Source organism: Pinus tabuliformis, chromosome 9, assembly GCF_031772625.1.
Source record: "Pinus tabuliformis cultivar Carrire ecotype Pingquan chromosome 9, CPIR1, whole genome shotgun sequence".
NCBI lineage: Eukaryota > Viridiplantae > Streptophyta > Pinopsida > Pinales > Pinaceae > Pinus > Pinus tabuliformis.
Genome location: NC_142307.1, coordinates 248,718,969 through 248,744,315, shown reverse-complemented (window position 1 = coordinate 248,744,315; position 25,347 = coordinate 248,718,969).

Here is a 25,347-nt window from a genome sequence, read left to right as displayed (position 1 = left end):
GGAAGAGATCATACGGTTCTCTCCGAGAAGCACAGTCTGATTGATAAAGCAATGCATTCCACTGGTACCACATCCATCCACACAATCCCCCACTTCACCTACATCGAACCCATCTTCGCCTACCCAACCTCCACCACCACCAAGGGTTGGAATAGCGAGTGTGATCAAGTTGTCGATATTTAGAGGCATAGGAAATAAGGAACCAGATCAGTTCTATTTTGTGGTAAAGGCTGTATGGGAAGCCCAGGGTGTGACAGATCATAATATCAAAAAGGATACTCTGGTAAGCACGATCCAGGATCGTGCACTGACATGGTATATAAAGTACTATAGTGATCACTCGAATGCGGGAATAGCGGCCATCCAAGATGCATTGAACAAAGAATTTAGCTGGCCAAAATCAAAGACGTAGTCGATCATTGGGTTCAAGAAGATCGTGATGCTACCTGGGGAAACCCCATGGGATCTAGATCATAGATTGAAGAGTACAATCCATGATGCTAACATGAGACTGACGAGTGCGTAGCACTGTGCGTGGTTTGTGGCATCTTTGACGTCACATCTGAGGATGGCACTATCACAGCAAAAGATCTCAACCCAAGCTAAAGCATTAGAGACAACAATGAGGTGGCATGAAACCCCAATATGGGATTTGGGGTTTGGAGTTCAAAAAATCCACGAGAAACTACAAAACCTATGCTTAGAAATGCAAAGTTTCAAACGAGATAAGGCGCCCTAGTCAGAGGCGCACGCAGAGGTGTGGTGCATAAAATGTAAAGGCCACAGTGTTATCGGGAAAACTAGTGTCCATTCAGAGCTGCTAGTCCCACTAAGATGGGTAGCTATCTTAGAAACAGATAGATTAAAGTTACCTATGTTTTCCTTTATGAGAGATAGATGAGAGAGAAGCAGAGAGCACCAACCTCAGTCTTTCGCTAGTCTCCTTGCTTGTTTCCTCTCTCCTTTGACAAAGCTTTCACCACTCCTTTCTCGCTTGTCCCACTCCAAAGAACACCTGTAGAGTCAAGGGATAAAAATACCGTCAAAGCATAGAGATCTATAACCATAATTAATGTAGGATCAGATGTACATTAACCTTATAAGTGCATATACAGACAAGATTCAGAGATAGACAAGCATATGGAGGAAAACTAAAATAGCTTTATTGATAGAAGTATTAGAAGAGAGGATTACAACCAGGATGTTTGATCCAACATCATCCTCCCAGCATGAAAGCCCTCTTCACCTCATACAAAGAAAGATCACCCAACAATGTCTTCAAAGAGAAACCAACAACACTTCTTTGCAAATTACAAAATTCCAGCCTCCGGATCTCTTAGATGAGGGATCCATATATAGATGTTTTCAGGAGAGTGAGTTAGCTTCTGGGATTTTTATTAGTGTCATTTCACTGATAGTTCTTGGTTCCACTTGGAGATTTCAGATCTCTTACTCATCCTTGGGTGAATTCAGAGAGGCAAGTGTCATATGAGCAGTTTCTAGAAGATTCTCTAGGTTTCCACCTAGCAAACTGTTTATGCCATTTGTCTTCTATCGCTCATCGCACCCTACAGAAGGGATTTCTAGTATGCATCACACCCCCCATGTGTAATAGGTGAGATGCATCACACCCTATGCATGGAGCAGTCTATATGGTCCTATTTTGACCAGTTCTAAGTATTTTTTCATGGAGAACTTCTGGGAGATGATGTAATCAACCGACCTTGTTCCTTTAGGGTATGAAACAACACTTTTAGGGGTTTACAAGCCCTTGGTTTATGGACATACATGATTGGGGTTGCAGTGCCCAAGTATGTCTATAACAGTTGCCCCCTAAAGCATGAGGTCGTAAATCCTTTTGATGTCGGGTGAAATGCTTTATAATGAGGATCCGAGGTTTTTCGAACTGGAAGGTGACCTGTAATAAGATACAATACAATACATTATCTTCACAATATTTTCATGATCTACCTAAGGTGGGCATTCTCATTCTCAAGTTTATAAATTCATATTCATGTACATAAGACAGACAATTGTCTGTGTGGCAGACTGATGATTCTGGTAGAGCCATCATCCTCTAGTTTGGATGATTATCTATGCAGCAATGATGTACATTTGATGTCTTTATTTTCCTGAATATATCGCAGCTCAAATGGATGAAACTATATCTGGGGTCTTCAAAATCATTTAATCTTTGCCCAATGTACAAGTCGATCCATGTGAAAAGATGATTTGATGTTGAACATGGAAAGACATTGCCTAATTACCAGCCAATGATGTAAGTTGTTAACAGGCGCAAGAGGAATCACCGATAGTGATGATGACCCTCAAGGTACTGCAGTACAATTCACATGGTGTGAATACATGAGCTGATGTTGAACACCACATAAAATCTTTCGCTTGAAGGCCATTGATGTAAACCTGTCGTCGGAAGTGAGAAACTTGCTATTGAGGCATGCAAGCTTCAAAGTACTGAAAGGGTTGTCCCTAAGTCAACTTCTTGGATAATGAGCTGATGTTGATAAGAAGTGACCCGTCGTAGGAGGGCCTTAATGAATCCCACATCTATGACACGGAACGGAGAAAATAATTTTGTGGAGGTGAAAACGATCTGATGATACAAGGTTCAGGGTGGCGGTCATGAAAATGGAGAGAGAAGGTATTGTAGCGGATGAGACATTGGCTAGGCTGGTGAATTCTCTAAGCGACTTCTCTTGAACATACCGACGAAACTAAAATGGATTGGTAGCATTAACCCCAAGGTGGATGGTACGGTGGACCAATGGTGATATGATCGGTGAATGGAATAACCCAACCCGACTCAATCACAGTAACGGAGTGAAAGTGTCATGTTCAAGAGCAACCTGCTACCATTGCAGCTATTCAAGTTTTATTCCCTTTTTCCCCAGTCATTTCTGACTAGTACCTCTTTATTTTTGTCAAGCTTGAGGAAGATAACATATGCTTGTTCTATAATTTTCCCTTTGGGAAAACCTGTCGCTATGTTTTAACAAGCCTAGAAACAGTGAAACTCACTCTTGTCTACATGGACAAGTTTGTTGCTATTGTTTTAACGAGTTTAACGACAAAGATAACTCAGTCCTTTTCAATTTTAGAGAGTCTAAAAGGGACGGAAAGGCAACTCCAATGGTCCTTCTTCATAATATAATCCCTTAAGTCCGAAAAAAGTGTAAAATAATATGAAAGGGATGACATTTCAATAGTTTTAACGAGCCGAATAAGACAAGCGCTCAATATTTTTGTGTAATAATCCCTCAGGTCCAAAAAGATTAAAATCTAGAGGAGGGATGGCACTTCCAGTCGCTTTAACGAGCTAGAGATGCCAATTTCTCAGCAATCTTTTCATATTTTACAAGTTAGATGAAAAGAGCTTAAAGGAGACTCGTTTTTTGAGGAACGAGCGATGATTTTGGATAGAAACTAGTTCCAAGTAAGGTTTGGAACTTTTCCATCATGATAGTGTAAAGAGGGTGGCTAACAGAATCACTCATCGCAGTTGTTCCTCAAAATGGTAAACAATCAAATGGAGGCATATGATCGGCTAGAAAAGGGTGGAGGTGATGGTAAGAACACGACCAAGGTTCAAAAGCTGATAATTATGTGATCACAATGGTTATTTACTGAGGGTGGGGTTCATTTTTTAATGAGCTTGAACTCTATGGGAACATTTGCTCATTACTAGGTTTATTTTTAAACGAGCTTGAACTTCGCGTAAAACTGCTCATGGTGAGGTTTATTTTTTAACAAGCTTAAACTTTGCATAAAACCGCTCATGCCAGTCATATAATAAGGATGTCTCATGAGTAGGTTCATTTTTTAGGGAGCTTGCCCCATGCACAACTTTTCTCCTGAGCCTTTTGTATGCAAGCTAGGAATGACCAACTACTGTCCTAGGGGTTAAAGAACTACTAAGGTTAGGTAGGATAGCTTCTTGGTGGGAAACATCTCCTTTACTTTTCCATTTCCGTTGGTCTCGGCAAAGGTGAATGGTGGATAAGACCAATCACCTAACTTAAGCAGTTGAAGTTAGAAAAACTACGGGGTTAGAGTTACGCTGGTCACTTTTCACTTGCGTACGAAAAGGTTTACATGCCCCCAGGTATAAAGTAGAGTTTCCAGGTCACCATATGGAAGTTCTCGCATTAGCAAGATTGTTCAGTCCACGTCGCAGAGAAAATCTTCCTTGGCGATGTCCATCAAAATGGACAAAGGTGACTATTGTCAGTCCCAATCACATAACCTTTGACAGGGGAATCTTTTTCCAGTCCAAATCCATTTTCCTAAATAGACAGGGGTATCAGACTAGTCATATTCCTACATGGAAACCTATCTTATATCTGGGGTTTTCCTGCCGAAGTAGACCAGGGCGCATGCCTCCTGGGTTTCAGTCACGATCACCGAATTACTCGTGATCATTAGGTGGACAGACTGGAGATTGATTAGACATTCATTGTGCAAAAAGACCAGTTAGGGATGGCATTTGACTAATAGCTATGTTTGAACCAGGGAATGAAAGCTGGTCAACTAGGTGGACCACTTTGCCTTCATGTGGAAAACACATCACTCGAAAGAGTGAGGAAACGATATCTCCCATGCTATAAATGTAGTCATGTCCAAGGAGTATATTGCAATCTAATGGCCCTTGGACTACCATCGCGTTCAAATAAACAATTTTCCTTCTCAAAGTTATAGGAAAATTTGGAAGGATCCCTAATGGTCGACTGGTTCCTTTGTTGAAGCCTAACAGATTTCAAATCTTAGGCAGAAGCAATGGCGAACCAAGTGCTTTCTAAGAAGTGGAGGAAAGGATACTCACAGAAGCCCCTTCATCTATGATATTACCAACCATGATCATTCTATAAGCTTGTATTATGATTCAAAAGGGTACATTAGATGGTAGGCGGGGTCTCCCTAGTAGATTCCAATCAAAGGAAATGACTAGATTGCTTGGAGGTGGGACCGAATAAATGGCCAGATAAGTCTCTGATGAACTTCCTTCCTGTGGTACAGGAATGGATAGATTGCCCCCATGTTCATCGGAGTCTGTGTTTATGAAGAGAATTTGAACGGTGTCATTCTCATTCTCTTTGGTGACAGTATCATTTGAAGGTGGGTCCTCTGAAGACAAGATTAGGTCGACTACAATCTCGATCTATTGACTTTGGTCTACTGTGGACTCAGAGGGTTCATCTTCAATGATAGGTGCTTTGGCTAACAAAAACTGTGTGTCAGTCAGATTTTCAACTAGGGATATACTCGGCAAGAGTTTCTTGTATCCAGGAGGAAGCCGCTGCGATGATGCAAAGCAGTTATCCAAGACTCTTTTAGATTCATCTAGGAAGGGACAATGGTGGAGGGCATGATCGCCTTCACACAGATTGCAAGGAAATTTGGATCTTCCTTTTTGTCCATTGACTTCGTTTTCACTAGTTAACGGTGTGCTCTCAACATGATCGTCAGAGGTTAAAGACACTAGATTGTGCAAGCGGGGAGACTAGTCCCTCAAGATCCGTGGGATGCAAGGACAATCTTGATGATAGTGGTCTCCCTTGCAAATGAAACATGAATATTTAGGTTTGGATTGTGAATTGTGTGGATTTTCACTAGATGATGCATGGTTTCCCCCTTTCACTGTTGGCTTCTTCTTCTTCTCCTCCTTCCCTTTCTTCTTCTTCTCAGTTACTTGTTTTTTAGTGTTACTAGCTTCACCAAGTGAAGAGGAAGAAGGAGAGGGAGAAAAAAATGAAGTAGAAGGTGGGGGAGAAACTTCAGTATCATCTAGTTACTAATTTGATTGTTGAGGAATTGTGGTGTTTTGAAGTACAAAGGTCGAGAAAATCCATATGGGCAGGCCAGTTGTGAGTCCTAGAAGGGACAATGTGGCCATGTGTGGAGCGCCAACATCCCCCCAAGAGGAGAGGGGACTAGGATTTCCCCCAAGGGGGAAATCCTTGATTGGTAGACTCCATTTCTCAACCTAAAGACCAACGAGGGAACAGTGACATTATTATGATTAAAATAAATTTTATGATTCTTTGATACAACTTGCTTTTTCAATTTTTAAGAGTCGAGAAAAAGCTAAAGATGACTCTAGTCGCCTTCGATTTTTAATGAGACTGAAGTGACAAGTGCTCAGATGGACCTTTTCTTTTAAGGAGTCTAAAAAGAAGTGAAAGTGATAACTTTGGAAATCCAGACAGAGGGATTACCAAACCAATCGCAAACCTGCAGAATACTTTTTATGGTACGGTAGTCAATCTTCCCAAATTCTGTGTTCAGTGCATTGCGATCGATAGGGCGGCATACACGGCTTCCTAAGGATAAAGGATGTAGCCTATTGTGGTCTCCCAATATATACTCGACGATACGTGGGAGCACAAGTCCGTACTGACACTTTTCATCTCAAAGGGGAGGAATCACCCAACCTATGATGAAAGTGATAGTTACTAGGATTTATGACATTGGAATACATCTCTAGCCTAGACTTCTAAATGTTGTGCATTAGGTTCCAAAGCGTTTTTATGTTCATTGAAGTTTATTTTACAGTTGATCTTTCTTAAGAAGTTTTCCTTTAAGGTTCACTTGGTGATGTAGATATACAATTCCTAAATATGCAATTTAAGATGATAAACAGTCGTTTACTTTCTTTTTGTAATGATAATCCTAGCTACTAAGGAAAGAGAAATGAAATTCTTTCAAAATAGAGCAGAGAGCACACACTAAGATGCACTTTCCTAAATCAATTTCTACAAGCAGTCCAAATGAAAATGCACATGCATGTATCTGTTTTCCACTTTCTTAATGTATGAATGACAGTTACAAAGGAAGTTACGTTGACCTCCTAACAACAGCCTGCGCCGGTGCAAGCCCCCAAGCTTCGCAAGGGTGCCCTCCAGTAGTACCGATGAGAGTGATACAACGTCAACCTCAGGTGCCACAGGATTCCCCTCCGCAGCCACCTGTGTAGATCCCTAGGAGTAGCAACTAAGGTTACCAACTTGTATCAGAAGCCAGGAAAAATAGTCTTGAGGTTAGATCTGACAAGTAGGAGAGGGGGTATCTCTCTTCCCTGTCTTCAAAAACCCTCGTGCTTAACTCCTAGATCCGGAGCTTTCCTGGTCTCCCTAACGCTATTGGATTTTCACTCACTATTCAGACTCCTATGTTTGACAGTTTAAATGGCCTTGGAGAGTTATCTCTCCACTCGCCTAATCCAAGGCCCTAAAATATCCTAAAACTTGTTGGTGTGTCTAAATTGACAATTATAAAAAGTTCTAGTATATTTTAATTAGCGCTTATTTTTAAATGGGCTAATCTTTAAGTCAAGGGATAAGCACAAGTGAAACTAGTGGTGTTTTGATGCAAAAGAAATTAATAAAAACCAAATTACATGCAAATGCACTTGTTTTCGTTTTTCGATGAAAGAAATTTCTACTAGGTTCAGAGGAACTTCAAAGAAAGCAACAAATTTTTCTTTTCTTTTCTTTTACTCACGCTCCACACTCACAAAAGTTAACAAAACTATGGATGTCCTAAAAAGATGTGCAAATTTATCCTAATGCAATGAGTACATGCTGATGCAAGACTTAAGACTACTCTAAACCAAGAAATGAAAGTTACTTGTTTATCAATATGATTTGCCACTTAAAATGTTTAGATGGAATATGAGTTGCTAATGCTCATTTTCATCTCTACACTAAAAGCAAGTTTCAAGACAGACAAAAATGCACTTTCATTCACTAAAAGGAAACTAAATCAAAACAAAGTTCAAGAAAGCAAAACCAAGTTTTTCAAAAAGTTTTCTTCAAAAGCAAAATAAAAAACATTTTTTCAAAAGTGCTCTCAACAAGACTGAAACTTTATGATTGAAAAATCAGCAACAAACACTTTGCAAGCTGACAACACAAAATGGATGAAAACTCAACAACAAAAATGTGTTTCGAGATGCTCTTAACAATCAAAAGCAGCAATGAGAGCCTTGGCAACAAAGACCAAACGATCAAAAAGGCAATTTTCATGAAAGTGTCAATCAACAACTTTGGAAAGTAAGAAAAGTAGATGGTCACAAAAATGTAGTTTTGACAAGCAAACACAAAAGGTCACCAAAACAAGATTTGACACAAAGACTGAAATCAACCTTTCTGCCCTAACAAAACAGAGCAGCCAAGACTCCTAACAAGAAATCTTGTGTGCTTAACAAAAACGATGACGCTTGCAATAAAACCAATAAGACCAACACTTTCCAAAATTAGAGAGAATTTGAAATCAGATATTTGCTCAAAACTAAAAATAGACACAGAAAAGTAACTATTCAGGACTGAATCAAACCAGCAAACAAACCTTCAGAAACAAAAAGATTTGAAAAATCTTGAAAATTACAAGATATACGCAACTATATTGATGTACAGATGCATGTATACGTGACTGAGCCTAAGGAAACTTGCGTATACACGGGTTAAATTAAGGAAACATGCATATATATGCTTCTGTAAACAAGAAAAATAGCGTATATAAAAGATTTCAAGAAAAAACAAAAAACAGTCTGAAGAAACTGACCAAACTTACAATTCAAGTTCCTACAGGAACAGACTACACAGTAACAGCAAGCAAACAGATAGCTGAGCCCTGATTAGCTTGAATAAACCCAAACTAGGAACAAAAATATTTTTGTCCCTAGCGGAGTCACCAATTCTGTAAACGGACAAATTCCCCTAGGGTCTTGGGTTGATAGCCTAGCAGATCAGAGGTTGTCTATACATAGAAACACACATTCCATACATCCATAATGCTAATATAAACAAACTATATGATAAGGGGTGTACCTGGGGGTCCTTCATTTGAGAAGATCCTGCGAGGGTCCAAACCCTCTTGGAGTTCCTCTTGCTCCTTCAACCTGCAAAACAATCAATTCAAGAAAGTACAGTAGTATATGGACTAATCATCATAAAGAAATCATCTTCATAGTATATTGAAAAGTAGTTAGTTATGCAATTAAACAACCATTCATATATGAATCATAACATGGATATCATAAACATGAAGAAGATTTATATCATGAACAAAGACAAGTGTTTCTTTTATTATAGACAAATAATGTACAGAAAGGAATATTTTCACCTAATTCGTCCTTTCGCAGGCTCCAAGCGGAACCATCCTCCGGATTCGTCCAGTCTCAAGCCTTTAACAAACTCCTTCCATGACTTACTCCATGATATCTCAAGTAGTAGATACATATCATCACACAAGGAAACAAGGATTTCCTGTAAATGGGGGAAGTGCAGGAGGCACTAGGATCTTCAGACCTAGTCAGGGAAATATCAGCATAATAACCTTTCTCTCTTTTCTCTCCTCCTTTAGGCCTTCCCATTGAAGCCTTTTTATACTTCTCCCAAAGTAGTATTTTAGTTGGGAATTCATTGGGAACAGTTGGGCCACGGGCACTTGCAGGTAATCAGCAGGTAAAACCCGCGATCTCTGCCCAAAATTAAGGAGATTTATTTTTTTAAGTGTTTTAAGACATATACGTGGGTTGGGTATACACAGACCTGCATACACACACGTTTAGCTCAGGGCAATGTCGTGTATAGGGAATAAAACACTATTTTTTAAATTTTGGACCAGGTCTGGAAGGAGGGGTCTCCCTAGGCCATGAGTGCAGCATCACAAACATCAAGAGTGAGTTTTGGAGCTATAACAAGTGGTTTTCTAGAAATGAGCCCGATGCCACTCATCCCTGAACACATGGCTCTAGCAGGAGAGAGAATATCACCTACATTGGGCGAGTATTCTCTTGGCTTCTTTTTCACCCAGTATGCCTCTTCACCATTGGATCTAACTACAGCAAATCAACAGCCTAGGTTCACTATGCATGTTGGTGGATCTTTGGCCTAGGTTTCCGTAGCGGACAAGTCGTCTTCTTTTTGTGGGCCATCACTCCTATTTATGCTCACTGCTAGTCAGGAGGGGACACTTGCTTTTGCGTTATTTTGTTTCCTGCACGTTAGTTCCAGCGGTCTAGAATTTTTGTATTTTATAATATATTTTATACAAATTAATGGAAAAAAAGATCAACTCTTGCTTAAGCAAAAAAAAGAATGCATGCCAAAATCATATTTTGAAGTAGAAAACGTATGCCCATAGAACACATTCTCTCTATAAAATTATTTTTGTTATAAATAACCTTTTAAATGTTACATATATTTTTTGTTATTAATATTTAAAATGTTACTTGTCAACTCCATATTAAAAAATGAATAAATTATAAATCTATCTAACAACCTATTAATGCTCGATTACTCTATCTCTATATAAGGTGGATATAAAATTAAGGTAAAAATTGAAGTATTTTATTTATGACCGATATTGATTTTTTTGTTGTTATTACTATTTTTTAATTTGCTATTGTAAGTATTATTTTATTATTTTTAAATGTAATGTTACTACAACGTATCCCCATATTAGACTATAGAGCTTCACATTCACATTTCTCATTTTATATCCAACATAGATCCATCTTAACTTTGTATCTACCAAACAGCGAGAGGGATTGAATCTTTCGAGACACAAAGCTCCTTTTGACATCAAAACTTGTAGAAAACTTTAGAACTCCAAAGATTTTATTTCTATCTACACTTGGTAGATCTTAAGCTATGATGGAACTATGCAAGTTTTGAATAACATTGTAATAAATGTTTTAACTCTCTCTATATAGTAATATTTAATTTTTTTTCTTGTTATTAATTTTTTAAAAATATTATATATGAACTTCATATTAATAAATTGCACATCTTCTTCATATTTGGAAAGTGAAAATACAAGAAAACTTTAATTTAAATTATTTTTTTTCTATATATAAAGTGATATAAAAATATGTTTTTTCCCTCAAGGAAAAATGACAATTTTATTGAAAAGAAAAAAATTACATTTTGTAGATGCTAAAAATCATTCGAGTAGACTAGCCTTACTTGGTACACAAAAAAGAAAACTCAGAAAGAAATAAGACTAAACTATTCTTTTCTACTCTTCTTTTTCTCCACTTTTCGCCAACCACTAGTGTTGGGAATGGAAGATACAGTGACAATTTGATTCACTTATTTATTTATAGAAGTTTCTTTATCAGAATTCCAGCTCTCTAATGCATGAATTATTTTGTTTCTGCTTTCTTTTTAGGGTTAGCATTTTAGATCTTCTATTCATGAATTGTAGCGATCATTATTTTAGACAAAGTTGGAACCATCACAACTGCATTATCCACTCGTCTCTTCTCTATAATTTCTTGGGAATTTTTATCTGCGATATTTGTAGTATTCTTGGGGGTTCCTTCTTCCTTTGATTCATCATTTTATGAGTCTCAGAACTGACATCCCTTTGGCTTTTCGGCTTGTCTGTTTTTTCTTTTGGGGTATTTCTTTGCCTAAGGACACGAGTTTTGAAGATGCCTGGTTTGAAGACAAATACGACATATGAATGTCGTATTTTCACAATCTATAGAATGAGACCACACAAGTTCTTATGGACCATAATAATTTGATCAAGTAAACCTTTATTAAGGTCTACCTATACACAAATCCTTCCAAAAGTAAAATTCCTTTTGTGACTCTATCCACATCCACCTTTAGGAACTTTCCCAAAGAATTGTTGATTCCTTCTAATGCTTTGTGATGCAAAAAAATGTAGGGAGGTTATGTAACCTAACCCATACAGTAATTTTGGATATCATCATGGTATTTACATCAAAGACGAAAAACCATGGGATCATAAAATGATCCACACTACCCCAAAACCATCATCCTTCTTTTAAAATGTAATCCAAATCTTTTGTTGTATCAAATTTGACATTAGAAAATTCCCCTCAAGCATAAGTAAATATCATAATTTTCAATCCAAGTGGAAAATATCCAATTATGTAAATCCTCCTTCTTGGGTCAGAAACTGTTAAATCTACATATAACTACTTTGGAATGAAATTTCGAGTATTTCTCATTCACCTTTGGTAGGTTTATTGTCATGGTACTTGATTCATTTGTTCCACAATATAGGGACCACGAATATTGGGGAGATGAACAATAATTTTGTTTCTTTCAAACCTTCCTTTTACCACATCCTTGAAATATGGTCGACCTTTAAGGTTTAGGGTTACTGGATCTAAGACATCTTCCACATAACCTTAGGTTTAATATGATAGAAGAGTCACATTGAATACCATAATCTTGCAACTTGGAATCATCCTACATTGATTTCCCTACATAAATCAAACTTTGAAATTTTCTTCAATTACCCTTGTTCTGTTAGGGCCATCAAGGTCCTAGAGATCCACCACTAGAATGCTCTCCGAGTAAGACACCTCACACAAATGGGGGCGTTCAATGAGAGGCAGGATATATTTACCCTCCACCTCACTTATGTTCACTCCATTGGACAATAGCTTTTCTATAATGACACTGAGGTCGCTCTAAACGTCTCCTGATATAGATCACATTTCTCTGAACCGCTGCACAGAAGAAGATGTTTCGAATTGGCTTCTTCTAAGAAATAAATTTTGGTACACTACATGGAATGGAAGTACAGGAGCATTCTTATTTAGTGCACAATTATTATTATATTACAACATATTTTTTACAACCCACATTTCATATAAAACTTTGCGGGCTAATTTTATTTCATTTAAAGGAGTTAGTTTCTTATTTAATTTTTTTTGCTAAGTTATTTTTATATTTTAATAGGAGGGAGATATGTAATTTATTTTTTGTTTGTTAAAATATAGGATATATGTAATTGTTTCATTGCTTAATAATGAAATGATGATTAATGTAATAATAATAAATAAAAAAATTGTGAGTTTGACTTGGATAAATTTGATCTCTTTAAGCACTTAAGATGGATCTTTTATATTAAGTTGTGAAAGATATTTTTGAATATTAAGATATTAAATTATTTTTAAATTTTTAAATTTATAAATGTTTTATAAATAGTTTTATATTTAAAAAATATTTTAATATTCAAAAACAATTTTCACAATTTATCCATCTTAAGTGCTTCAAGGGATGCACCTCTGTCTAAAGCCTTGATAGATTTGGACTTAAATGGATTTAGGTTGGTTAATATTCTGTATTATATTATTACATTAAATTAAGACTAAGATGATTAAATATTTGTTAAAGCCCTCTCAATTGCACCTACGAACATTACTTGCCTAGGAATAATGTGTTACTTCCTAACTTAATAAGTAAATGGCAAAAAATAACGAAATTCTTCTAAAAATGTAACAAGACATAAAATATAGAATTATGGTTTACCCAAATGTGAGATGAGAGTCACCATATTATAAGTGGATCCCATGCAACATGTCCCTTACTATTAAAAAATGATGGCAAAAAATAAGGAAATTCTTCTAAAAATGTAACAAGACATAAAATATAGAATTATGGTTTACCCAAATGTGAGATGAGAGTCACAATATTATAATTGGATCCCATACAACACATCTCTTATTATTAAAAATGGAAAAAAATAAGGAAAATAAGGAAATTCTTTAGAAATATTTAGACACTCACTTTCATCCACTTAAATACCCACCTTTAATTGCCATTTATATACGCTTCTTCATTATTTATTGGTAGAGCTTAGTAACTTATTTATGTAGTGTCACAAAAACCAAGAGAGTGAAAGGGTGAACCTGCTTTTAGAGTAATTGTAAATATATAGAGCTAGAGCTCAATAACATATTTTTGTTGTGTTCACAAAAAACCAAGAGAGTGAAAGGGTGAACTTGCTTTTTGAGTAATTGTAATTATATTTTAATGGTATATTTTTTATCTATTTGTTGCTATTAAAAGTGGGGTTTTTTCTACTGGAAAATTACATAAGTGGAGAATTCATATTTATTTTTATATCTAAACATTCTTTAAGGTGCTTTTAAGCCTCGAAATATATGTAAATCATGTTATAGGTTTTTAGTTGTTACATGGTATTTTAGAATAATAAACTATAACATTAAAATCCAATATAGGTACTAATATGAGAAATAATAAATGTACATATGCGTGATTCAAAAACTTAAAGAGATATCTTGACATTGTTTTGAAACATTGTATTGTTAAGACATAAAAAGATGTATCTAGACTTTTTAGTTTGTATATTGTTATAGTTAGTTATCTTGTTGCTTGAGCTTTCTATAAATAAATTGTGCAAAATATTTTGAAATGTCCAATAGTTCTTCCACTAGGTTTTCAATAGATGGACATTGGGTGTATTGTTAAGGCACTTCTTGATGTTAAGTCACTACTTAACTCTCATTGGGTGTATTGTTAAGCCACTCTTTGATCTTAAGGTTACTAGCTTAAAACCTATGGGTAGTAAAATCTATCTAGCTATGTTGTGAATGTACTTAATCTATAGAGATATTTAATGTTAAAAAAATATAGCAAGAAAGGCTGAATTTGAATTTAGCCTTAGTCAAATTGAGTAAATCGAATTTCCACATCAATAGGACAACGTGGAGGTGGTTAACTAGTGTGACATGGATCTTGTACTCAGTTAGCTAAGAAAATTTGAGTTAGAGGGTTTGGAGTTCAGATATGCATGTGTCATTGCTAACTTTTAGCAATCCAGTTTAGTTATTTTTAGTTGCATTCAGTTAACTGGCCTCTAACTATTTATAGAGTGAGTTGAAGGTTAGTTGTGCAATGGGAAAATAGTCTAACTCAAATATCTGTCATTTAACTAATCAATCAACCCAAAATAGCTAGTGCATGCAAATAATTCAAGTTCCTCAGCTGAAGTGGAGATGACAAGGAAGTGTAACATCAGTGTGGACTAGTTTTGAGTGTATACATGTCGAATGAGTCAAAAGATCAATCCTTGGGAATTGCAAAATCAATTTGGAGGAAGTTCCAACTTTTGGGGGGCTAATTTCCTCAGGATTTTTGCGAGGAAATGGGAGGCTTGATGAGAAAATAATTGGCTAAGTGTTGGCCAAAGTTTCTCATTCACAAGAGAGAATAGTTATTATTTTGTAGGTTTGAGCTCAAGGATGAAGCTTGTAATTGAAATAGTTTCTCTATTCAACTGATTAATGCAAAGAGGCTTAAGGGGTTTTTCCTACTTGGGTTCCCCTAGAAATCATTGTGTATTTGTGGTTTTTGTTATTTCATGTCTATGCGTCTTGTTCTAAATTGCGGTTTCCATTCTACATATCAATATAGTAGAATGATGTCTCTTGTTTTTCAATTTTAAATCTTAAGAAGTTGCAATTTCTATCAAATTTATACATGCTATCAAAGCCCTAAAATCACATTAGAACAAGTATTTCGAACTTATCTCTTAGGAATTTTATTTAGTAGCTTCAGTGCAACAAGTTTTCTTCAAGATTGGGAGAGTGTCTTTCAATGGAGTGAGATTGGAGTATGCCCTGGAGGGTACCTCAAATTCCATAGTCTGGAAGAATCAAATGGAAGCAATGTTTGATGAAAATGGTGTGTTAGAATATCTTAAAACTAACATTGCAAAACCACAACAGTCTGAGGCACAATAATTATCCCAATGGAAGAAGGATGTTGCAAAGGGCGGGAGAATTGTTCTGGAAGGTGTGAGAGATCATGTGGTCTCAAATTTCCATCAAAAAGAGACACCATTTGTTATGTGGAAGACAGTGACTCGGCTATTAAAAAATATAAGTGATCATAGAAAACTGGCCCTAAAATACAAACTTTGAAACATACGAATGAAAAAGAATGATAATATTCCAAAATATCTCTCTAGGTTATCTCAAGTTTGTGATGAGATTGGAGAGGTTGGGGTGAATTTTGCAGAAGATGGCTTGGTGAGCCTAGATCTTCTAGGCCTTCCAAAATCTCATCACATCTATCAAGACTCTGTGAACGGAAGGGAAAAATTACTGAACTGGGAAAGGTCGTGGTATTATTTGGTTCAAGAAGAGTTTGGGAGAAATAAAAAAGATGGAGCATCATCCAAAGTTGAGGATAAAGATAAATTTTCCTTGGTTGGAAAGAGGAAAGGTTAAAGGAAAGAAGACCCAGAGAAAACCTGAATCCATCCAAAATAATGGCAAGAAGAAATACTCAAGCAAGATAAAATGCTCCCACTACCATGAATTCTGGCACTATGCAAGAAAATGTTTGCACAAGAAGTCTACCAAGAAGCCTTGAGGAGGAGAAGGAGGTGAAGCATTAGGTTCATAATTTGAATTCGACTTCACCCTAATAGCATGCATGGCCAACACTATTATGGGGAGTGTTTGGTACCTTCATTCTGGTGCCTCGTTCCATATGATAGGGTGCAAGGAGTTTCTTAGGAGCCTCGCAGAGAAGGAGCTCTAGATGCATATCGAAATGGCGCATGATGGGAGTTACAATGCTATTATAATTGGTATTTTCATATTTGGGAGGGATAAAACCTCTCCTCCTTGATGTAGGTTTTAACCTCGTACAGAAATTACCTGCATACGAATTCTAAAACACAGAAAATAAACAATGCAAGAGCATAGCACATAAAACACATATACACATATATTTTCCCCTGGATCCCAAAATCGGGACTACCAGCTTGACTTTTCATTATTTTCCTTTCAATGTTATTATACATATTTATACATGCTGAAGCATCCAATACCATGGACCGAAAATCGTCGTGTCCAATACCATGGACCAAAAACCATCGTGTCCAAAAAAACATGTGTGAACATCATGCACAAAACCATAGGTGGGTCCACCCAACCTAACATAGGGTCCAAAACCAAAATTTTATGGGGCACTGCCTTGGACTCCATAAAGTGGGGTTATGGGTACACCTCAAACCCCCTATGACCCCCCCCCCAACTACACATTTTGCGCAATGAAGGAGGGCTCCGACCCCCCTCTAACCCCAGGTTAACTATGTGGGCTAGTCATGGAAAGAATATAACACAACCCAACACTTACCTCAAAGATGTTATGTTTGTACCTTAGCTGAAGAAGAACCTGATATTTGTAACAATATTTGAGGATTGTGGCTTTGATGTTATTTTTAGTAAAGGGAAAGACTTTATGAGACATGTAGCTACCAGGAAAGTAAAGAAAATCGAGGTTCGAGTGAAGAACCTATACAAAATTGAGGAGGGAGATTGCACTACATTGAGAAATAAGGTTGAAAAGGTGCAAACTCGAGCTGTCAAAGAACTTTAGCACAAGATATTCAGTCATCTACTAATTGAAATCTGGATTAGGGGCAAAAATTATCTCAAAATTGAAAGTTCTCAAAATCAATTGATTCCTAAGCGACCGTGTCCATCTCAATGATACGATCCCAACGCAATTTGTTTCACTCAAAACGGAGTTCATATGAGGAAGTTAGAGCGTGTTGACTATTTCACCAAACAAACAAAAAAATGTAGGTACTGCCAAGTCAGCAGTCCGTATTGCTGACATGGAAGGTGACTGTGTAGTTCAAAGGTGGTCAACACCCAATAAAGGCTCACAAAGTGTCACCTTGTGGTTGGTTTCCAATTGGGTGATGTGGCACAATTATGTTGGTTTTAGATAGGCCAATGAGAGGTCGCCACGTGGAAAGCCCAGAGGCAACCACGTGGCACCTCCCAAATGGTTGAATAGTGTAAATGTGTTTTGGGAAAAATTTTAGTAGTAGTTGTTAGGGTCCTATAATAATAGGATTCATAATTTTGAATTGACTATGGATAGTCTTGTAATATTGTACATACTTTTTCTTTTTGTGAAATGTTTTCCATATTAAAAATAAAAAAATGTAAAGAGGGTATGTCCTAAAAGAAATAACAAAGGACAAAAAGAATAAGAAAAGATAAAAAAAATGAAAAAAATATGAACCCCAAACAAAAATAGATCATGAAAGTGTGAAAATTCAAGTGCCACTACTTTTTACTTTACTGGCAAAATAATGGTTGTGTGCATCCTGTCTTAAATGCCACATCCCATGATAGTCAAAATGTTTAATCTTGACTAGTTCATGTTTTAAATTTCATGTTTATAAATAGAGAATAAAGATCTAGCCAAATAGTTTAACCTTACCAGATCAATAGTTAGATAGAGAAATAAAATGTGCTCAACTACTTAATATGAGCCATTGGAAGTTATAAATTTAGAATTAGATAGTTTGTTTGACAAAAGAAAAAGGAAATAAAGTGTCTTCTAGCTTAAATGCACCCACTAAATTGAAGAAAAAAATGTTAGGATAAGTAAAGGGTAGGTAGAAGAAAGGTTGTAGATGTACAAGGTTGTTAAATCATAAGCACATTTATCATGCTTAATCCTATGTTTCAGTGTGCAGGAGCATTTATGAGAGTGAAAAGATGTTCACAAGCTTACTTGATTAACTTCCCCTCACTTCATTTCACCCCCCACTACATATTTCCTAATTTCCCCATTATCCCATCATTTCTTATGAAAATACCCTTTTCCCTTCATTTTGACCCTTACTCCTTGGTTTCACACATTTTCCTAGAAAATAACCCTCCAAAACTCATTCCCCTACTTAAAACCCCTTTTCCCTAGTGTGAAACCCACTCTCCATTGAAAAAATCACATTCCCCTTTATTAATTTCCATAAAAACCTATAAAACCCATAAAAATCCTTTATCCTAAGTTTTATTCCCTCCTGCATTATTTAATTAATTCCCTGATTTATATGTGCCCGACATAAATCTATAAACCCACCAAACCTTGGTGCTGTTAAAGAAAACCCCACCACATTTAAGCCTGGTCCCACTCCATTAACCCACTCATTATATTTTTAACCCCCAATTTATTCATTAATTAATTATAGTTGGTTGTAATTAATCCCCCGCGCCCCGCAAATCTTCACCCCAATTTCTCTCTGTGCAGCTTCACCGCGTGATAGCCATTAGAACTCTCACCCCCATATCTGACAGCACGCATCCATATCACACTCATTCCCTTTCCGACCTTTACCACCCCGAGAGCACACGAGATTCGCGGTTTTGCTCGGGCCCCATTTTGCTACATGGTAGCTCTAGGCGAAATCACGTGCTCTCAAGGAAATACCACCTGCCTTACAAAAGTGGTGTGATGGCCCCTGAAAAAACCTCCCTGCCAAAAGCTAAACCATCCACTGTTCATTATGAATTCCCCTCCAAATTGTAATCATCGCAGGTTAAAAGCCCGATGATGCCCATTTTGACTCTTTTCACTCATTTACAATGTGAATGTTACCTAAGCTTTCCTGCACCACCCTGAGCCCTTGCAACAAATTTCACCACCATTAACCTCTCAAACACGCTCCGAATGCCCAATTCAAGCATCCAGTGCACATCTAAAGCAACTGTACCCTCTACAGTCATCATTGAAACCAATTTGCATCCTATACCATCAATTCCAGGTATTTTTGAGAAAAAACTAGAACGACCCTCTCAATTTTAAAATGTATAGTTATTTCAAACATTAATTAATTTAATTTAATTAATTTTCCCCTAAATTGAGAGTATTTCCACCTAAATACCCAAACCCCTCTTTTGCAAATTACAAATTACACTCTCTCTGCACTTGAGTTTTCAAAACTTCATTGCTACAGCCTGTACAAGCCCAATTCCCACCTTTCATCCTAAAATGGCTGCCCAGACCTCTTTGGACGTGAGTTCTATGTCAACCCCTCACCTGAACATCGACATGTGGTACTAGCAGACATGGATTTTCAAATAAAAGACACCGCTACTCCATCCCACCTTTTAAAACTCCATTGTTGGAGTAAGGACAAATTTTTAAACCATGTAGATGACATCCACCTTTGGGAATCAAATTTTCCCAAATACCTATTCCCAGAAGTTCACCCATGGCCTAATATTGTACATTTTCGTCATGCCTATTATATCCCTAGCCAAAGGGCTATTGTTGCCCCAAATCAGCAGTTTTTATTCACAATTACACCAATGTCCATCAACCAAATGCTGCAAGTCCAACCTAGCCCTAATCAGACCCCTATATCCATTGGACACCTATTGGACTTATGCACCACATTAGACCTGGTTAAGATAAGGAAAATCTTCTAGACTTTCATCATTGAAGACCGCCATACTTGTGCAGACACTCTACCCTATGCTGCCACTATTTTTTCAGAGACTATAAGACACATAATCGTCATGCTCCCATGCATCTTAGGATACACCTCAAATGAGCATGTTGATGAGGTCATCCTAGCCTTCCTGTCCATTTTCACCCCAGGAAAGCCTCCTGCTATCATGTACAATTATGCTCAGTTCATTGCAGACAGAATGCATGAGCAATTCACCAGACTGCCTAGTGAAAGAGTTTTCAAATACTCTTCAGTGTTGTTTCATATGTTTTTATATTACCAAGCAGACAAGTTCCCTGTAAGTATCCAGAAGTTCGATACCAAGGGAAAAGAGAGATCAGTGGTCTACTGGACACCCTTGGTCCAGAAATTTTCCACAGCATTTACCTACAAATACTTCATAGACTCATTTGTATACCCAATCATGAACATGCTGACCAATAGCATTCAACCTAGAATCAGCTAAGAAATAAAAAGGGTGCTACAGTTAGCTAAGAACAGCAAGGTGGGAGAATGGTACTATTGGGCATGGAATCACCCCACAACATGTTTTGGGGCTCAAAGCCAAAGTTTTGGTCAAATGTATTGTAAGACTCCACGAATTGCAGGCACAGAGCACGAAGTATAGGTTAAGTCATAGGGTTGTCCGTCGTAAGTATTGTAAAGTAATGTAATGTCATGTCGGCCTAACCATGGTCTGCGGAACATGAAATTGTATGAGTAGAGCGAGGCTTTAGGTTGTAAAGGGAGCGAAGAAACTGAGTAGCGAATATAGAGTAGAGAGTAAGAGTCTAAGTATATTGGGTCATAGTAGTAGGAAGAGACTCTGCAGTTGAGTGCGTAGAGGCCTAGTAGAGTCCACAGCTGAATGCGCGGGCCTCTACAGCTGAGTGTGCAGGGTGATGTCGAGTCTGTAATCTTGAACGAAGAATAATAAAGAGAAGTTGATTTCAATTTCTATGCATATGCTTGTGTATTGCCTTATTTACATTTATATTGTCTTGTTTATTGCACGCACTTATATGATTGCTGGATATATTGTTAATTATCACTAGTCTTACACAAATAATTTAAGTACTTGGGTAATAATAGGGTAAATAGTAAAGGAACTTGTGTATAATACAGATCGCACCCCGAGTAGTGTTGTGTGAAGGCAGCATCACAGGTTGCGAGTGACTAATAGATGCGTGTAGCGACGTGTGCACAGGGTCAAACTGCGGACCACCAGAAGCTCATCAAACATCCCCAGGGTGTGGAAACTTGGTTCTAGCACCCTCCCATACTACTTTGGGTGAGACATCAGTTCGCGATCCGCAAACTGTTGCTGAAAGGGCCAATAGTACGAGAATTTTCTTGGCTGAATCACCTCCGAACCTGGGTCAAGCCCATACAAGCCAACAAATGGTTCCATTGCCAGGACTGGGATCTACATAAGGGATATCTGATGTCATGCCACTGGAATCCAATAAAGAAAGAAACTGAACGGTGGTTAGATAAGAAGATTCACGAGTTTGTGGCACAGGAAAATAGAAATCCACGAGTATCTAAGGAACTGTGGTTGGAGCGCTACTTGTACATGGAAATCCATGAAATTTTCTTTGCATCATTTCCTCCTGAGTTGTATGAGTGGACCACGAAGCTAGAAAAAAGTCACGGAAGGTGTAGGCTTGACAAACCAATTGTGTGGACTCTGGAATTAGTGCACAGACTAGAAGCGTCAGGAGAAAAGATCATGCGAGTTGTGGACCATTGGCTCAACTGAATTATAAGAGAAGCGACATTTCCTCAAGGGACTGTGAGGTATGTATATTAAATCTTTGAACACTTGGATTAAGATTCTATTGTGTGAAAAGCAGGTTATACAAATAAATTAATGTTTGGGACTATGTGAAGTGGGAAGATCTACAGAAGCAGAAGTAGTGAAAAATTGGAAACCAATCCCTTAATTTCCCCCTCGCAGGAAAGCAAGGAAGAGCTCGTGAAAGTCTCTCCAAGAAGTGTGGTTAGTCTGATAAGGTATCAAATTCTGCGTCTGCCACCTCCACCTACACCACCACCCATCTCACCCTCCTCACCTCCATCTCCACCCACCCCACCTTTGCTGCCACCACAGTTCAATATGGTGAGTGCGATCAAACAACTGGTATTTAGAGGAGTGAGGAATGAAGATCCGGACCAATTATAGTTCGTGGTAAGAGCAGTATGGGAAGCACAGGGCATTATGGATGACAATATCAAGAATGGTATGCTAGTGAGCACGTTGTAGGATTGCGCATTAACATGGTACATCAAGCATTCTAATGACCATCCAAACGTAGGAATCGTAGAAATCCAGACCGCGTTGAATAGGGAATTTAGCAAGCCAGAGTCGGAAACACAATCAATCATCGGGTTTAAGGAGATCACAATGCTCCCAGGAGAGACCCCCTGGGATCTGGACCAAAGACTAAAGGGTATGATTCACGAAGCCAGCATAATGTTGACAGATGGACAACACCGCGCATGGTTTGTAACATCACTAACATTGCACTTAAGGATGGCACTGTCACAGCAAAAACTTTCCACCAAGGCTAAAGCTTTGGAGATGGTGATGAGATTGCATGAGACCCTTATACAAGACCTCGGTCTCGGAGTCTAGAAAATCCATCCACAACTACAAAATCTATGTCTAGAAATGTAGAGTTTGAAACAGGACAGGACAAGTCGGCCAGAGGCGTGCGAGGAAGTATGTTGCATAAAATGCAAAGGCCAGGGACATGACAAGGACCACTGTCCAGTGTTCGCGAATTACATGGCAAGTGTAGGAATTTACAGGGTAAGTTCCTCAGACAGAACACCAAAGGACACTGCTCACACACAAATCACAGATCAATACACCAGTATTTTGACGTGGTTAAAACCCTCAAAGAGGGAAACAGTCCACGGCCTGAGCCAACACGGCCACTTCAGGAAATTTATTAATAAAAGAATGAAAATTTACATAAGCCTCTCTCGTGAACGGGTTAACCTACAAATGGCCCTCCATGCTCTTTAAATAGAGATCATGGACCAATCGGGTGTTAAGCCACAGATCAAGTGTCGGTAATACCGAGGAGAGAATGAACCATCGGATCACTACATATCATGACCGTTGGATTGTAAGTTACAAAATGTACATAGTAAAGAAACACACTTTACCTAACTATATACTAGACCAAGTTATACTTAACTATTTCTTATGTGTCGGAATATCCTAATAGCAAGAGGAGGGCCGATGCCATTAAGACCTAAGGCATAGGCAGGAGCAAGCGCAACACCTACATTATGGTGCGCGATCTGTCAGATAGGAGGAAAACACACTACGGATAATTGTCATCTGTTGCATAAGTATACGCAGACATCTTAGCAATTGTTTTGTAACTTCTGCAAGTCGATAGGCCATGATGAGCGCACCTACAAAAGCTACGAACCAATGATGGATCAGACTCCTACCTACACGGTGTAGACCGAAATGCGATCCCTCGACCCAAATGAAAGAATGATGCACGCTGGATTTCAAGGGCGCGGTCAAGATCGAGGTGGAATGGGACCAGGAAGGGGTCGCGGATAGTTAATTTGTTATAATTGCAGATGGCCAGGGAACTATGCCCACAATTTTGCAAGCCCAACAAGTACATCACGTTTGTACTATACTCAGTTTGATCATGAGGTGGAAGATTTCCCTACACTGATTGCGAGACTGTGTGAAAAAGGGTTACTTCAGCCCCCTCCGACCTAGAATTTGTAGATGATGAGGTCTAAGCTGCGCGAAGAAGACCTGAATGTAAACATGATGCTCAGGAGTGGTGTGACCACTGGCAATGATAAAGGGAAACAATCAGAAGAAAGTTCGTGGGTTCACAAGGTCCCTACAAATGAACCCAAATTTGATTTAGAACGTGCGAAGGAGACATTCACGGAAGCTAAGAAGAGCTTCACAAAGGCCTCCACTTTAGACAGTCAAGATCAATTAGAACTAGTGATGGATCCTTCAATGCTCACTACCTTTCTAGAGACGTGCATGAAACTTCTCCGCGACAGCAAGGTAGTAAAAGGACTACAGGAACTTATCACTAGGTGTGCGAGGTCAAGGGAACCGCATGTCATCTAGAAACTTGGAAAGCATGCATTACGCACAGGAAGGGAAATGAGGTTGACTGCGCAAATTGGCGAGTCTGAAATGGATCAGGTAATCCTAGATCTTGAATCGGACGCAAATGTACTGCCAAAACAAACATGGGAACGCATGGGTAGACCCACACTATAATGGTCTCCTATTCAGTTACGAATGGCGAACCAACAAAATATCTTGCCCATGGGAAGATTGCAAGGGGTAACAGTGAAGGTGCGAGCGTGCAGGCATATTTTGAATTAATAGATATTTTCGATGATAGTAATCCCTATCCCATGCTACTAGGAATAGACAGGACCACCGATATGAATGGAGTCATAAATCTGAAAAAGGCAAAATGATCTTTGAGAAAAAGTCACTACGCATAGTAGTACCACTAGATCGAGTCAAAGGAGCGTGATACACTGAACCTATGCGCAACGATGATAGTGATGACGATCTCGATTGTATTTACAAGATAACCACGTGAGAAGAGGATTGGGAAAATATGAATGCAGATGGAAGGATTTTGTGGGAGCACGAAAGCTCCTACACTTTGAATTCAGACAAAGAGATAGAGTGATGGCAGAATTGGCTACACGAAGTAACAACACTTAATTGCAACATGATGCTTAGATCACTGCACTGCGTGACAACAAAGGGAAGGGATCTGCCTACATATGATGGGTTGAAAGTGGTGGATGAATTCTTGAACAAATTTGAAAGTGTAGTACCAAAACAACAACGATTTGATGCTCTGAGGTGGGAACTCCGCTCAATGCCCACATGATGGTGGGGTACGCATCAGGGAAGTTTTGAGGACTAGCGCGAATGCAGAAGAATGATGCGCCTACAATTTGGGAAACCGCAGGTATGGTTAGTAGAAAAATATGACGGACGAGATGATCCACGCACAAACCTCACGAAATGGACCAAGGTCTATGGGGAAGAGCCACAGCCTGAATGGGTACATTTATTCTATCATACCTTGGATGTCATACCCATGAATTGGTATACTAAGACAAATCTCCACCATGGTACAAGTGAATTCGATATCTTGTGCAAGGGATTTCTGTTAATGTTCACATTTGAAGATCGTTGGTTAGACGCTATTGATGATGCGTTATAGGCAGTAAAAGCTG